Here is an 18,212-nt window from a genome sequence, read left to right as displayed (position 1 = left end):
ATGATGATGTTGATGCTGATGGTGATGGTGAGCAGTTAGTGTAGACTAGCGGCATAATTTGGAGAGAGAGTGCTTAGAGGAAACACAGAAATGTCTAATGAACCATTTTGATTGCATGTTGCTTCTAAATCCTAATTTTTCATATAACTGTCAGTAGTGTTGAAATGACCTGATAATGTACGAAGCTACCTCAAAAAGTGCACACATAAATAGCATAAAAAAGTTAGGGAATATTTTTGGTTCAAGATGTTTCAGTTCCATGCATAGTTTTTCCTTTAGACCCCATTTCCTACAAACTTTTGGGAGAAGACACCACTCATGAGAGCCACATGTGTTATTATAACATTATAGGCATGTCTGTTTTCAGGGCCACACTGAGCCTTTTATATGTATCATCTCATGTCATTTTCACAGCAACCCAACAATGCAGGCAGTGGTGTTTTTAGTAGATTCCCTCTTTAAAGAAGAGGGTGTGATCATCTTTCACACAGAGACACAGCTTTACCTGTCTTTGTATCCCCGTTGTCTATTTAGGGTCGGGCACATAAGTGGCAAACAGGGGTATTTGTTTAGTTGAGCTGAATTGAAAAGGAGATATGAACAAAGGCATAAGATGGAGCTGGGTTGTAAAGCATTGACCGACAATTCAAATTTGAATTTTGTCTGTAACTTGTGGGTGGATGCGAACGGAATGGGGTGGGCCAGCAGCATGGAGGTATTTGACTGCAGGGTTGCTTACCTTCCTCCAGCAGGTCACGGCTACATCTTAAAGCTCAGACTGTACGGAATGCAGCTCTGAATCTGGCATGCAGACATGTTATTTGTGATAATTGACTATAAAATCAAAAATCAGTGGAGATAGCTCACAGAAACTAAGGCTTCTCTCCGAGCTGTCCTGTGGTTTGTAAAAGAATGCAGATGCAGCAACGCTTATGAAAACTCTGAGAAAAATCATCTTTAACATTGAACTTTCTGTAAAATAACTTATCAGATGTTAATTCAGATAAAGATTATTATTCTGGTCATTAGGAGGGGAATGGCTTAATATACTTACTTTCAAACAGTATTTGAGAGTGGCAGGAATTTGATTACTTGAGCTTTCCTTGCTGCCACCCAGGGTCAGTGTTGGCACCGAGCCGTGTTCAGGTGCCCAAGCTGGAGGCTGAGCCCAGGGACTCAGGAATGGGTGTCCTAACAGTGGAACCAAATGCCCGCTCTTTCTTGATTTGTTTATATCCCTTCTCTACTGAATTATTTTCTTCAAGACCATATTCTTTGTTTTGTCTATATTGGTAAGAACGGGAGAATTACAGAATTACAGAAATCATTGCAGGGGAGAAATGTGATAACCAATTGTTCTGAAGTCTACTGACATCAGAATTTGTCCAAATAACAATAGAAATCTGTTAGCTAGTTGTTTTGCTAAAACTTAATGCAAATCATGCATTTTTCTGCGATTATGCAAGATAACAAACATATTTGCCTTTGGCGAGTATTCTATGAACTTAATGTATTAACTATCTTCGCCTCTCGGTGATTGCAAGTTCTCACTACTAGTTTTATGTGTCTTTAAATCAAGAAATGAGAAAACAATTGAGCTGCTATTTTTAAAGTGGTCCTATTGGTAGTAAAACTGCAAGTATTTTCAAACAAATATTCCTAAAAATTGTTATAGTAATAATGGCGTCGGGGAAAGGTGATTGGGAAGTATCTTCATCCTTGCTGGATTTTACAGATAGGGAAACAGTTCTGATCTGTCTGAGATCTCTCTGGCCCCATCAGTTGTTTAATCCTTCAGGTGCTTGGTGGACTTCCCCAGCATTCCTGTTCAATATGGGCAATGTGAATTTACGGGGTTCTTCTTCCTGTTAATCAAAGGAAATGCAGAACCTTTTGTTTTTGGCAAAACAGGATAGGTGATTACAGGGTGCCTTGATGGCAGGTCTGTGATCTGGTAGCAGCTGAGGTGGCAACATAAAGAAGGCCACCCTTGTTGGCTGGAATCCTGCCCAGACAGGCTTTCAAGAATCAACTCTGAATCTCTGTTTGGACACCTCAGAATGTGGGCTGCCTTCCTGTTGGCTCACGCATTAGTACCGTGGTCTGGTCACGCTGGAGCTCCATAAGCTCCACTGTTTCCTTCTGAGCACTCAGAATCTGAAACTGCAGAGGAGAGAGAGCAGAGCCTGTTTTTCTAACACAGCCGTCTGGGCACAGCAACCCCAACCCACACTGAAACATTTTTGACCAGTGTTTCCTACAGTGTGGTGAAGGAAAATATTGAAAAGGGAAAAATATGCTTATTAGGAGAAACATTGCTGTTATTGAATCAAAGGAAAGAACACAGACAGCCTGCATTCCAGCGTGACAGATTTCATGTAAATTGCAGTTAATTCCAGAGAACAAAATGTAGTAGATACATCACATGTCTGAATTGAAAGAACAGCACATGTACAATTTGGACCTTTTCAGAGGATGACACAAAAATGTTGAACGTTTGTTTTTCATGTTATTTGCATCAATTTCATTGAAATAGGCTCAAAGCCTGTGACATGAAGTGAAAATATGGGACAAGCTAGGGGAAGGGAAATTTTATGGAAATACAAAACTTATATGTAGCATCCTTTTGCATAACAGTATCATCCCGAACCCAGAGTAAGGAAAAATTTTAAAACAAGGACACATAAAAATGTTACTAGGAGAAAAATGTTCTATAGAATTCTTTTCTTTGACTCTGCCGATGTGTAGTGAAATGTAAAGTCCTTTTCTCTGGTCAGTTCATAGAAAGGATACCTGGTCCCCATGCAGAGGTCACATCTCAGCCAAGCATTGTGCTGTCACTGGGACATTGGGCCAGAGTTGAACTTTACATCTTCTCCTCATATCTGGACTTTTTTCCACCTGGATTTTTCTTAGGAATTTCATCTTTCAGAATAATTGTCATGCACATGTGAAGAAAGCCGAGGTCAGTAAAATTCATCTGCTCATTGGAAAGGCAGTGGACAAGTTACTCCAGGAGATACCACGAGGCCACCCTCCTCTACTGTGATCAAAGGAGCAAACCCTGGCCTCATTGACACATCCAGCTAGAAGGCAACATGCCAGCAGTGGGAGCCCAGGGTCAAGCTGCCTTTGCTCTGTCTCATAAGTTCCCTTAAGATGGTCGTTGGCATTCAACTGAGTGGGAGCATGTTGCTTGACCATATGTCAATTTTATGTATGAATTTTAAAAATTGTGAGGAGATGCCTATTTCTTATTCCTTTTAAGAAAACACTTGTGATGCAAGATAGAGGTACTATCCAAGAGCACTTTTTTAAAACAAAGAAATTCATTTCTTGTTTTGAAGAGTTACATATATTTAGAGAGAGAGAGAGACCTTCCACCCACTGGCTCACTCTGGCAATAGCTGCCAATAGGCACCACTGGGCCACAGTGAAGCCAACAGCTAAGCACTTTGTCTAGGTCTCCCATGTGGGTGACAGGCCCCCGGGCACTTGGCATTGTCTATTGGTTTTCTCACGCTTTTATCAGGGAGCTGGCTTGGAAGCGGAGCAGCCGGGACACAAACCTGCCTCCATACTCATCGCAGGCAGCAGCTTTGTCCACCAAGCTACACCACTAGCTGCCAAAAGAGCTCCTGTCCATTATGCTTACTGGCTCCCTAATTGGACAGTGGGTTTTGAAATTTTGTGCTATGAGCCTTCCTGGTGTTCCAAAACTACATTTTATTTTAAGGGCTACTGGTCTTATTTCCTTTTGGTCCAAAAGTTCAGAAAAAATGTCCTTGCACCCTACAGGGTCTGTCTGGACACAGCTTGTCATGCCCACATCCAAAACCATTCTGGATGGCTGAAGGTCAGAGGCAATGTTTCAGAACAACAACAGGGCCTTCCATAGACAGCGTTTTAGAGGTCTGTGCCACAGGCTTCAAAGACAGAGTTCTGAATCTAGTTAGTTGTGAACTTTTAACAAGCAAAATAGTTCATGTTTATTTAGCTTTTCTATTGCCTCTCTGTGTGCCATTCACGGTACTATGTACTGTGGGCAACATGTAATGAGGGCAATCTCCTCATTTCTTTCCACAGTATAATCCCTAAAGCACAGAAAATCCATTGACCTCCTTCGCCTACATTAGGAGGTAAGTTTGCAGAACATGAACAACCTGTTTAAAATCACAGAGCCTGTTAGTGGCAGGACCTGGAGCAGAGCAGCTAGCTAATACCAGTGGGGATGCCACTGGGCACAGCATCCCAGTGTTCACCCCATATCCATAGTGGGCAGCCCAGTAGGATTGGAGAACTTGTTCTCCTTAGCTTCTTCCCCCCCCCCCACCCGCCAACTTTGTAGTCAGACAAGGTGCCTGCCAACGCATTACAGGCCCAAGTGTATTTTTTACTTCATCAGATTTTTCCTCACAGCGAAACTTTCTCAATACAGGAAAAGGGCATTGATTTGCACATGCTCCTTAAAGCTTGCAAATCAATCTCCTAAGTCCACCTAGTCTGAGTTTTCTTTCTTTGCCTGAAAATAGAGCTACTGGTGTCGACCTCAGAGTGCCTTGGGGAAGATTCAGTGCAGTGATGTATACTATATTTTCCTAAAGGGACATCCCTATTGTTACGTTTCTACATCTTATAGTAAATAAAGGTTGTTTTTAAAAGGCTAGAAATAGGACCCAGTGTGGTAGCCTAGAAACTAAAGTCTTTGCCTTGAATGTCCGGGATCCCATATGGTCACTGGTCCGTGTCCTGGTGGCCCCGCTTCCCATCCAGCTCCTTGCATGTGGCCTGGGAAAGCAGTTCAGGATGGCCCAAAGCCTTGGGACCCTGCACCCATGAGGGAGACCTGGAAGAAGCTCCTGGCTCTTGACTTCGTATTGGCTCAGATGTAGCCATTGTGGCCACTTGGGGAGTGAATCAGTGGATGGAAGATATTCTTCTCTGTCTCTCCTCTTCTCTGTATATCTGACCTTCCAATAAAAATAAATACATCTTTTAAAAATATTATAAATAGAAACTTATAGACACTTGTGTAGCACTCTTTCAATGCCACACTGTCAATCCTGTAGCTTTATAATAATTACACCTTGAACACAGGTGCTGTCAGTCTTCCATCGTCTCTGGATCTGTGTGATGTTCCTGGGTCTAAGGCCTCTACATATAACCTTTAGAATCAGTTTGTTCACATCTGTGTAATGGTTTGCTGAGATTTTGATTTGAGTTGCATAATTTCTCCCACATCAGGTTGGAAGAACTGACATCCTACCAATGTTGAGCCTTCCCCTATATGAACAGGGGGTGTGTCTCCATTTATCCAGTTGTCTTTCATTTTATTCACCACAGCACTACTTCTAGTTTTGTAACACTGTTTTAAAATGTTTACTGCGTTTTCTCATTTTCTTTCCCTCTTCATCAGGAAAAGAAATTCCCCATAATAGACCCTCCCCACTGACCCTGCTCCATCACTCTGGAAGTCATCTCTATGTCTCTCTGCTTTTTACCTTGAAAGCCACTGTGACAGAACTTAAGCCATGGATATAAAGTGTTCTCTTACCTGAAGGTTGATTTTTATGCTTAAGAAATGTCTTAAAGAATATGTTCTTTTCAATCCAAGATAGCTTAATGGTGCACTTAATAGTCGAACTGACTTCAGCCACAGATACCAGAAAAGCAAAGGAAGGACCGTGTTGCCAGAGGATTGTTGAAGCACACACATTTTCAGTGGAGAATGGACAGAGCCGAACAGACCATAGAGTATGGGGGAGAAAGGACACGAAGCCACTGGCCATGTGCAACCAGCAGTTCCTACATATTCACTGCTGGCAACCAGCTGGGAAGTACCATCTTACCAAGCAAGCTGAGAGGAGGCTGCCTCAGCCTACCGCTGTGCCACTGGTGGCATTGACTTCAGGAAAGTTCCCTGGTCCTCCCTGGGTTTGAGTCTGGGCTAGGGGAATTGGCAGGAGGCTGAGCAGCTACTTGACTCCTTGAAGGGAGGCCATATGGCTTCTCTCCCTTCCTCTCTCCTTATCCCTCACCCCAAAGCACCAGCCTCAGGTTGCTGAGCTGAAGCTGCAGCCACCACTGTCTTGACTTGGGGACCAGCAAGCAGCTCACACTGGGGGTGGGGCAGCTCAGAGGACACAGAGTGGAGCACCTGTACCCAGTGACTGTAGGAGGAATGAGCCTAGGCCAGAGAACTGCAAGGGACATGGACTGTGGTATGTCCTCACACACCCCAAGGTCTGATGGCAAAAAACAGAATTCCTTGTGTGTTGGGGACAGATCTTGTAGAGGACTCATGGGACACATCCCAGGGTGTGTCAGTGCTTCTGTGGTGTATACGCCTGGGTGCGTGAGGTGTTCAGGAACTGTGAGCTCATTCCAGGCAGGAATTAATTGGCTCATCTTTAAAAAAAGAAAAATCCTGGAGTTGTGAGCACACTAGCAAGCTCCAGTATCTCTTCCCTTTGCTGGCCTACCTCAGAGGTGTTACTTCACATCCAAGTGGGTATCTCTTTGGACTCCAATGACAAATGGTGGCTGCAGCGTCCTGGACCAACCAGTGCACACTCCTGGAACTCCAGCACAAGTTCTCAGGCACTGTATCGAGTCAGGCAGACACACTTTCAAGGAAAAAAACTTCAGTAAAAAAGGAAATTCCACAGAGGAAATAATAGCAAATTATCTTGCTGGGGCATAAAAACCAATATAGACACAATTGTGTTGGGTAAATTGCATTCTTACATGCAGAAGTTTGAAACAAGACCCCTACCTTATGCCCTATATAAAATAAACTCACAGTGATTCAAAGATCCAAACCTAAGACCCAAAACCATCAAATCACTAGAGGTAAGCATAGAAAGCAGAATGTAAGACATTGGTCTAGAAAAAGGCTTCTTGGATTGGAGTCCAGAAGCATGGGTAATAAAAGCAAAAAGAAAAATTGGAAAGCTTCTGTACAGGAAAAAAAAAAGCCTCATCAAACTGGAGATTCAGCCAGCAGAAAAGGAGAAAATCATTGCAAAATATTCATCTAAAAGGTTAATATACATAATACATAAGGAGTTTTAAAAAATAAACAGTAACAAAACAAACTACCCAGTTAAGAAATGGGCAAAAGACATGAATAGACATTTTCAGAGGAACAAATACAAATGGGTAATACAGACATGAAAAAATTGTCAAGAACAACTAACTACCTGGAAAATGCAAATAAAAACACAGTGAGGATCCACTTCATCTAAGTTAGGATGGCTGTCACATGGCAACCACCCTATTTAGGATGGCTGTCTCATGGCAACCAACCCATTTAGGATGGCTGTCACACAGCAACCACCCCATTAGGATGGCTGTCACACAGTAACCACCCCATTAGGATGGCTGTCACACAGTAACCACCCCATTTAGGATGGCTGTCGCACAGTAACCACCCCAGGTAGGATGGCTGTCGCACAGTAACCACCCCAGTGAGGATGGCTGTCGCACAAAAATCATGCCAATGGAATGACTATTATCCGAAACTGAAAAAATAACAAATGCTAATGAGGACATAAAGAAAAAGCTACTCCACACAAAACTGTATGCAAGACAGTATGGAGCTTCCTCAGAAAACTAAAAATAGATCCGTCCTAAGTGCCAGCTATCCCACTCCTGGAGAAACAACCGAAGAGGTGAAAGCGGCATCTGAGTTACCTGCACTCCCACGTACGTAGAAGCTCAGTTCACGAAAGCTAAGATATGAGATCATCTTGCATGCCCATTAACTGATAGCAAGATAGAAACATTGTGGTGTATGTACAGGATGGTGGAATATTAAAAATGAATGACATCTATTCATGTGCAACAAGATGGATGTAAATGGAGAAATTATGTTGCAGATATCAGCTTTATTTATATATAACATTACAAGCATTATTCCCAATAGCCAAAATATGGAATCAACTTATGAGTCTATCTGTGGATAAAAGGATAAAGATGTTTTACACACACATAGTGTAATATATATATATATATATTAAAATGTATATAAATTTATTTATTTATTTATTTTAACTTGAAACATTACATACAGACAGAGCAATCTTCCATCTGCTGGCTCACTTCCCAAATGGTCACAAAGACCAGAGCTAAACTGGTTTGAAGCTGACAGGAGCTTCTTCCAGACCTTCCACATGACTGCAGAGGCCCAAGGTCTTAAAACATCCTTCACTGGTTTCCCAGACATTAGCATGGAGCTGTATGGAAATGGAGCAGCCATGACAAAAACTGGTGGCCAAATGGGACATCAGTGACACAGGTGAGAGATTTGCTTGTGATATCACTGTGCCAGTCCCAAGGATGTTTCTAAATGGCAACTGCCAAACACAGAAAAACAAATGTCACATGATTTGGGTTATATGTATAAGCCAAAAACGTTAAATTCATGGAAATCGAGAGTAGAATGATGGTTACCAAGGAAGCAGGCAGGGGAGAGAAATGGTAGGGGATATTGAACAAGGATACAAAATTCAACTGAGGGGAATAAATCCAAGAGATCTATCATATAACATGACAGCTTGAGTTAGTAATAACTTTTTTTTTTTTTTTAGAAAATTGCTGAGAACTTCAGTAGTTCTTACTTTAAAATGGACTAGTATGTGAGGTAATAAATACGTTAACTGGAGCCCATTCCACATATGCGTGTTTCAGAACAGCATGAGTTACAAAACAAAGACATGCCATTTCAATTTATCAATAAGAAGGGGTGATGCTCTATGGGACACTCCATCCTGCATTAAAGCACATGATTTGAGTCCTGGCTCCATTTCTCATGTAACTTGCAGCTGCTTTGCGTTCTGGGAGGCAGCAGCAATGGCTGAAGTTCTTGTATCCCTGCCACTCGTCTGGGTGCAGTTCCCGGCTCCTGATTCCAGCCTGGCCCGGCCTGGCTGTTCTAGGTATTTGAAGAGCGAAATTTCAAATGGAAGGTTTTCTGTTTCTCCCTCTCACCCTTCTACCCCTCGCCAATGTCTGTCTCTTTGCTTTTCAAATGAAATTGGCTTAAAAAAATAAAGTTTGGAGTAAAAAAAAAAACACTAAAAGTTCATTCTCAGTAGGTGCTGACTGGGGCCCAAGATTCTGTGTTTTTATCAAGTGTCTTTTCCACAGGCAGGTGATCTGCACACTAGATTGTCAAATATTACCCATTAGAGCTCAAAAATTTTTTTTTCTATTTTATGGAAGAGTATATATTTTTATAATTATAATCCTTCATGAGCCAATACAATAAAAATAAATAACTAGAAACATAAAAACCAAGTATTAGAAAGTGAAACATAAATACAATCTCTGTTTTAAAAATTAGGCCTAAAGGACATCAGTCTCATTTTATGAGCTGCCTGTTAATGGCTGTGCTGGAAGCAGCCATGTGCTAAGAAGACAGAGGAACCCGGATCAACTCAGGAATAGACCTCAGACCTACTTCCCTAAGGAATACTGATGAGTGGCCTCATATTTGTCTCTCATAATCTCATATTTTCCCACTAATGAAACTTATTTGTGTAGCTCTCTTCTATTACTAGAAGGGGAAAAGGCTTAGGGAATGGTGTGAGAGTTTGTTTCTCCTGAAATGGAAAGAAATTGAGCACTCAAGTTTTATTCTGTATAGAGGGCTAAAGAAAGACTTGGAGGAGAAAGGGTGATCACGATAGCAAGAGAGAGTAGGAAAAATGCCTTGGGACTATAGAAATGGAAGTGGAAGAGAAAAACAGAGCGGAAGTTTCAGCTTAGCTTAGGCCTAGAGTGGTAAGAAATCAATGTAGATATAATTCAATAGGTACTCGTAAAACAAATTTATCTGAGAATCTGTTGATAGCATTAAAATGATGGGCAAATGCCTGCAGTATTGAAATGGAATGATTCATGGATCAAATGGTGGAAGAAGGTAAGGACATGTTTAAACAGATGGAGGATCATTAGCCTGGGTGAAGAAGAGACAGCACATTCCCTGAAATAGGAGAGGACAGGCCAATGACAGAAGGGACATCTGGGACACGGGAAAGCAGTAGAGACAACGGTGTGGTGTTGCAGTGACCAGATAACCCAGCAGCAGCCAGTGAGGGATAAATTGAGCTCCACCAGTAGCCAATGCTCCACGAAAACCAGGTGGGAAGGGGAGTTCACCAGGAACTCAGGAGGTGAACCCAAAGAATGGCCCATCCTACTGATTTGTTTGATCCGACCAATAGCAAAGATAGATCAGTAGATCTCAAACAGGCAGTGTGGGAACCAGCTGGATCTCACAGCCCAGACCCTCACAAGAGCCACAATGGGTGCCATTTTCCATAAGGAGGCAAAGGTTGTGGTGATAGGACTGTGCAGGCACTGAGCCTAAAATGAACTCATTTCTGGCTCAGTGCATTGCTACAAGTTCCACCAAAAATAGGTCTGGGTAGCACTCATACCCAATGGCCAGCTGATCCAGAACTCTACCAGTGGCATACCAGGTGCCATTTCGTACCGTGTGCAAAGGCTGTGTGCATGTGTTGAGTTAGGCGTGAACTCACTTCAGCTCAGTGCATTGCACTGATGCCACAGGGAAAATAAAATGGACTTCGGCATTCCACAGGTCAAAATAGGTCCATGTGGCCCTTACCTTATGATCAGCAAGTTCCGGTAAGATCAGCACCAGCAACAGCTAAAAGCATTAAAAGATAAGCTAAGGACACAAAGAAATTGGATATTTACAAAAAAAATCAAACTATCATCTTTTTTTAGAAGTGTTTTTAGCCTTGGGACCCTGTACTCATGTACGAGACCTGGTAGAAACTCTTGGCTGAGAATTGGCTCAGCTCCAGGTGTTGCGGCTGCTTGGAGAGTGAACCAGCAGATGGAGGATCTTTCTTCTCTCCTTCTCTTTGTACATTTGACTTTCCAATTAAAAAAAAAAACCTTTAAAAACATTTTATTTTTAGTTTTTTGTAAAGCAGGGTTAGAAAGAGGGGGAGAAATAGGGTGAGGAATTGGGAGGTGGGGTGGGAGGGGAGGGTCAATGTCTAGGGCTGGGCCAGACAGAAGCCAGGAGCCAGGAGCTTCTTAAGGGTCTCCAATGCAGATGCAGGGGTTCAAGAGCTTGACCCCTCTTCTGCTGCTTTCGCAGGCGCTATTAGCAAGGAGCTGGATCAGAAACGGAGAGGCCGGGACATGAATCAACACTCACATTGAGGCGTTAGCATTGACATAGCAGCTTTACCTGCTACAATGCCAGTACCCAAACTGCGTGTTCTCAAAAGCAAGAATGGATTTCTCCAGAAGATTTATGATTTTAAAAATGAGATGCATATACTCACACATAAATAAAACAATAAATTGCAGTTTGTTGTAACATACAGATTATAACACAATGAAAATGGCATCACACAGCATGAACTTTTTATATCTTGATGATTTGGGCACAAAAAATACTTTCTAACTGATGTTTTTATGGAATCACAAAGCATATTGTAATAAAACTGTATGGAAGGCATACAAATCTTCTACCAAAGAAAAAATTTATGGCCTTAAGGGCTTTTGGCATTCACTAGTAGAAAAACATGTAGAACTATTTGTCTTCTATAGAAACATGAATGAAAGAATGAAGTTGTTATTTCTAGTGAGGCAATGTTCTTATCAGGTCATTGGGCCAGGAGAAAGACAATGAAAGCAGCAATTATCTTAGCATTCTAATCAATAAGCGACTCAAAGTTAGAGATTCCAAAGGAAAGAGTAAGCAAAAGTTAGATATCTAATATCTGCCATTGTACATAATACATTTTAAAATGTACATGAAACAATTATATTGGAAAGAAGATATAACCAATAACTGGAGAAGTACAGCTGCTTTAATAACAGAAGAATGTTCAATTTCATTTCTAATGAAAGAAATGCAAAGTAAAGCAATAAAATGTTGCTTTCATGTTACGAATAGAAAGACTGTAATGAAGATACCCAATGCTGTTGGTGCTCTGAGGTTCCCATACTTCTTGTTGAGTATAACATTTCATAACTCTTCCTGGAGATCATTTGGCAGCCCTATCTAGATAGAAAAGTATTCCTATGTTTTTCATACTTCTCCGAGAGTGTTTTCCAAGATTTACACACACAGGGAAATTGTAGGAGGATTATTTTCATCCTTGTGGCTGGACTGATGTCAGATAGTTTCAGGAATTGCTTTACGTGGGGAAGGCATTCTAGGCAGGCATGGAGGGACTGACTCAGGACCAGATGTGGCCAAAGCTAAACCACAAGAAGGGTGTGAACGCAGAGAGCGAGACAAGGATGTCCAGGGCCAGGACCAAACCCAGGGCTGTGGCTACAGCTTCTGGGAGTAGAGGTGCCTTCAGATCTACCTGCATCAGTTCCATCTCTACCTGGGCCTCTTTACCAAGTGATAGTGACTGGCATGCATTCTTAAAAATATTTATTCTGAAAGTTTTAAAGAGAGAGACAAAGACAGGCAGCTGCAACAACCAAGGCTAGATCAAGTTGATGCCAGGAGATTCATCCGGGTTTTGCACACTGGGTGGCAAGAGTCAAAATATTTGGAGCATCATCCATTACCTTTAGCAGGCCCGTGTTCAGGAGCTGCATCAGAAGTGAAGCAGCTGGAACACAGTCTGACACCCACGTGGGATGCCTGCATTGCAGGTGGTAGCTTTGCATGCTAGGCCGAAATGCCGTCTTCTCTACAGGCTAAATAGCAAGTTTAGAATTCTAGCTTATTAGTTGCGTGTGTTTGTATAGCAATGACATGATTAATATAAGGCATGCTCAGTGCAGTGTCTGACACCCTCTGTCTCCTGCCTGTTATGAGGTAAGTCTGCCTCAGCCTCTCAGGTCCGCTTGTAGCCTTTTGTTCATCGGCCAGATTAAACTGAATGTAGCAGTCTCCCAGACTGAATGAAATCTAGGGCTGGGTTGGATTATTCCAAAGGTTCCACCAGTCCTAGAAATTTGCATGTCACACATTCACAACTATCCTACTTCCAGGGGCTTAGAGTATCGGCACCAGAGAAGCCTACACATACATCCAAGCTATGTTTATTTCTAGCAATATGAGTTGGGCCACATTTAGTTCCTGTGTGCTTCTGTCTTCTCATTTATAAGCTTGTGTTCCTAAGGGCTGTCTCACAGAGCTGTTCCGAGGACTCCATGAGATGGTGGCTAGAAAATGGATAATACAATGTTTAGTGAAAGTAACGGTTCAAGAGCAGGAAGCGGTGTCATGGATCTAGCATGTTTTGGGGTATTCACAGACACATGGGAATTACAATAATCTTGTTGACTTGAAATATTCTATCTAATGTCCGCATAGATTAAGAGAATTATGTGAACAAACCTAAGTGTTGTATGATAGCATGTGCTACTAGTCAGTAGGTTCAGAATTCTCATCCCACTATACTTTGGTGATTGGTTCAGAAAACAAGGTTACTATTGTCAGAGACTTCACAGATCATATGGCTGAAGAAAGGGTGATTGGGTATTAAGCAGTAATAGAGGTCAAGGCTGTTAAATTTCTTTGGGAAGTACTATGGAATACACAGGAATGGACTCACTAATGAAAGCGATTAGGTGTGATTCTGCTGACATATAATCATGTGTTTGGAGTTAGGAAGCTGTAAGGTCGCTTGTTGGGATTGACGTTACCAGCACTGGCAGCACGCCGACAGCACTTTAAACAGCCAAGACTTCATTGCTTTACATGACAAAATGTGTTGTTTTATTTTTATTTTGTTTTTAAAAATTTTTTTTGTATTTTTATTGTTAGTATTTTCCATGATATGCATTTGTGGATGTGAGTATTCTACCTTCCATCTCCACTTCTCCCCTCCTCATAACCACCCCTACCATTTCCCCCAATTTATTACAGTAGCATATTCCTTCAGCGACAGTCACAAGTCCAACATTCTTTTATTTAGGTGTATCATGGCATTGTAGCATAGGCAATGACAGAAAATCTAGTATCATAGTGTCAAGGCATATGTAACAGTTTTATTATTCATTTTTATTACTTTATAATAGAGTTTCATTGGCTGTGAGATTTACCTTCCTCTACTCCCCAAATTCTCTTCCCCCAATGATTTCCTCTTTCCCCTATATTATTATCGTAGTACAGCCCTTCATAAGCCATCATAAATCCATCATTCTGCTATGTAAGTGGATCCTGTCATAGTAGGTTTTGACGATGGCAAAGAGTCCAGCATCTTATTGTCAAGATATATTGAACAGTTTCTTTGGGAGTCCATCTTTGGTTTGAAAGAAACGCACACTGAGTTGGCGCTGCACATCTGCAAATGACAGTCTCCATCGCAGAGACTCCGCATCCTCTTACATGAAAAACCGCAAGACGAAATCAACAATAGGAAGAAAAACACCTTAAATAACATGCCACTGAATGACCAATGCGTTGATGAAGAAATGAAAAAGAAAATCAACGACTTCCTGAAGAGAACAGTGCTACTATGTATGTGTCACTGGAGAAATTAAGAAGAAAAAGCTATTTTTTAAAAATGAAAATAAACACAAAAATATCAAAATCCTTGAAATGTAGCAAAAACAGTGTTGAAAAAGACATTTGTGACATTAGGCACTTAGATTGAAATATCTCAAATAAATGTTTTAAAAGGTATCTAAAGAACTTATTAAAAAAGAAAAAAACGAACAGGAAGCAAATCCTCCTTTTATTCAGAAGTAGAGATGCTACAATGTATCCTCACTTCCCAGTATGTTTGTTTCCATTATACAATTTAATTATAAATAGTTATAGATGGATACATGTATTATATCTATGTGGATACATATATTTGTTTTGATTTTGCATGAATGTCTCTATATCATAGAGAACATATGATACTTATCTTTTTGAGCTTGGCTTATTTCACTGATTATAATGATCTGCAGTTGAAACTATTTTGTTGCAAATGGTAGAATTTCATTTGTTTTAATGGCTGAGTAGTATTCCATGGAGTAGTTATATCACAGTTTCTTTATCCGTTCCTTTTTCATCGGGCATCTGGGTTGTTCCCATGTCTTTGCTATTGTGGATTGTGCTGTTATAAGTATAGGGGTGCAGGTCAATTTCTCATGTGCAGATTTCACTTCCTCTGGACTACTGGAACTCATAAGAGAGCTTGGCAGGGTGTTAGGGTACAAAATCAATGAACAGAACGAGATGGCCCTAGGATGCACAAATAACTCCAGGGATGAGAACAAACTTGTAAGTGAGGTCCCCTTTAAGATAGTGAAGAAGAACCTTAAATGCCTTGGGCATGGAAATCTTTATGATTAAAATTACAAAATATTTTTAAAAAGAAGAAAGCATTAAAAGATGGAGAGATTTAACATGTTCCTGAATCAGCATTGTTAATATCATCAAAATGTTCATATTACCAAAAGTAACATACAGATTCAATGCAGTCCCAATCACAATTCCAGTAGCTTTCTTCCCTGAAATAGAGGAAATGATAGAAAAATTTACCTGGAAACCCAAGCAACCACAAATAGCTGAAGCTATCTTGAAGAATTAAAATAAAGCTGGAGGAATCACAATTCCAGAGCTCAAGGCATATTACAATAGTCTTGTTCTGCTGCAGAAACAGAAACAGACAAGATCAGTGGAACAGAACGGAAACCAAAAAGAGAGCCCACACATGTACAGCCAACTAACCTCCAACAAGAGAACTGAAAATAATCCAGGGAAAAAGTTTGCTCTTTTCAACAAATGCTGTTGGGATAATTGGATAGCAGCCTGCAGAAACAGCAACGACCCGCACTTCTCACCTTATACAAAAATCAGCTCTAAATGGATCAAGAGTCTAACTCTGTAGCCAGAAATCATCAAACTACTAGAGGAAAAAGTAGGAAGCACTCTCCAAGACAGAAACATTGGAAAAGACTTCTTAGAGATTCCTTATTTTAATCTCTCATGTGCTTTACCAATATATTAAGGTATAAAATAACTTTAATCACACCCATTTTACCCTTTCCCACCTTTGTTGCCCTTCTGCAACATATTTAATGTTGGAGATCCCCCAAAGGGCAAATCACAATTACTGCTTTTCTAAAAACAGCGCTGAAGGATGGTTCAAACATTTGAAACAGTCATGGGTCTAAGTGCATTCCATTAGTGTTATTGATGTGCCACATTATATGCTGCTAATGGGATCATTAGCCACAGAATGGAATAATAAAATTTTAAAGCTAGAAGAGAGCTTAAAGTAAACTAACCCAAATCGTTTGTTTTACATATGAGGAAAATGAGTCTAGGAGAGGGGAAGGACTTTGTTAATGTCATGTAGTGAGTTATTGGCAGGGCAGGACTGGGCATCCACTTCAGAACCCTACACACATAGCTGTATTAACAGATGCTGGAAGAGCCAGACCTTCAGACATTCCATGATGCCAGCACAGGGTGCTGAATCTCTAGGCAGCAAGAAATGTGTATGCAATTCTGGACATCATGAACATACGGTAGACAAAAGAACAAGGGTTCTCTGGTTACACATTTTTGCCGTGAGTAGTGAGTCTCTGGGCAGTATGAAGAGTATCTTAAAATTAGACAGTGAGGGATATCAGCCCTAAAGCCCGACGCTGAGGAAGTCAATGGATGCCCCCGAGAACAAAGCAGCAGGCCACGGCCATGAAATCTGGGAACTGTAGCACCGGGTTCTAGAGTCTCACTTTCAGTTACATTAAAAATGTGTACATCCAAGAAAAGATGGAAAATGGAGTAGATGAATCAACCACCTCAGCTTTATGCTTCCAGCGGAAAACTGGACAAGGGGAAACCCTAAGATGGACTATGTCAATCAGTGGACTCTGCACCAGCCTCATCATACCTGGACTGTTGCTGATAATATGTTGGAGCTTCTAATTGATCAAGGTGACGCTCTGCTGGCTCTGCCTTCAAACCTGAGAGGGCCTCCCTAAGAGGCCGTTGAACTTGAACTGGACAAGTGGGATGCTGGACTCTGTATGGTGTAAACTTTTAATTAGGGAATCTCAACGGAACTTGAGCTGTGGTTATGCATCAAGGTGAAGGAATTCATGATGGGGGAAGGGTTTGGGGTGAAGGGGGGGAATCCCAGTACCTATGAAATTGTGTCATGTAATGCAATGTAATTAATGAATAAATGAATATTAAAAAAAAAGGGAATGCTCAAAAAGCTGACAGAACATAGGTAACACAGGGAAAGTAAGAGTGACTCTCTGTTGACTGCACCAATCAGCAGGAACATGAAATATTAAAGTTTAATGTGCTGTCCTGGGGAGGGAATAGGAGCCGACCTAAAATATTCAAAATCTAGCAATGACAGAACACTGTTCCCTTACAGACATTGCAAGATGGCTTCTGCTGCTCTGGTGAGCTTTTGGAATCACAGCTGAACCCAGGCCTGCCTGATCTTGAAGTTTGAACTTATTTTTTTTAAAGATTTATTTCTTTTTATTGTAAAGGCAGATTTTCCAGAGACAGAAGGAAAGGTGGAGGGAAGCCTTCCGTCTGGTGGTTCACTCTCCACATGGCCGCAATGGCCAGAGCTGAGCTGTTCCAAAGCTGGGAACCAGGAGCTTTTTCCACATCTCCCACGTGGGTGCAGAGTCCCCAAAACTTGAGCGATCCTTCACTACTTTCCCAGGCCACAAGCAGGGAATGAAGCAGCTCGGATGTGAATTGGACCCCACATGGGATGGCAGTGCCACAGGATGGAGGATTAGCTGGATGTGCCACTATACTGGACCTGCTACAAGTTGAGGTAGAGAACAATCAAAGGGAAAAATTCAGGGAGATTGCCTTTGATTGATTTGTTCCCCTAGACATTGAAATTGTTTTTGCTACCTATTTCTCTATTTTAATCTTAACCATTATGTAATTTTAAAAAATTACAGGTAAGGATGAAGCAAGGCGGTCTCTGTGTGTGTCGGGAGTGGAAAGCAGAGAGTTTTGACAGTGAGTGAGGGAGAATGAGAGAGAAAGAGTGAGGGAAGGGGAGATCATACATCTGCTTTCACACTGCAAATGCCCACAGTAGCTTGTGATGGAACAAACAGAAGCCAGGAGCCTGGAACTTCATCCAAGTCCCCCAGGTTGGCGGCAGGGGCAATCTTTAGCTGCTTTCCCAGCTGCAACAGCCGAGAGCTGGAGTTTCAGTGGGGCAGCTGGGACTTGAATCAGCACTCATATGGGATACTGGCAT

This window comes from Ochotona princeps, chromosome 5, assembly GCF_030435755.1.
Source record: "Ochotona princeps isolate mOchPri1 chromosome 5, mOchPri1.hap1, whole genome shotgun sequence".
Taxonomy (NCBI): domain Eukaryota; kingdom Metazoa; phylum Chordata; class Mammalia; order Lagomorpha; family Ochotonidae; genus Ochotona; species Ochotona princeps.
The sequence above is the reverse complement of the archived record's forward strand: the minus strand, read 5'-3'. Positions refer to the sequence as shown.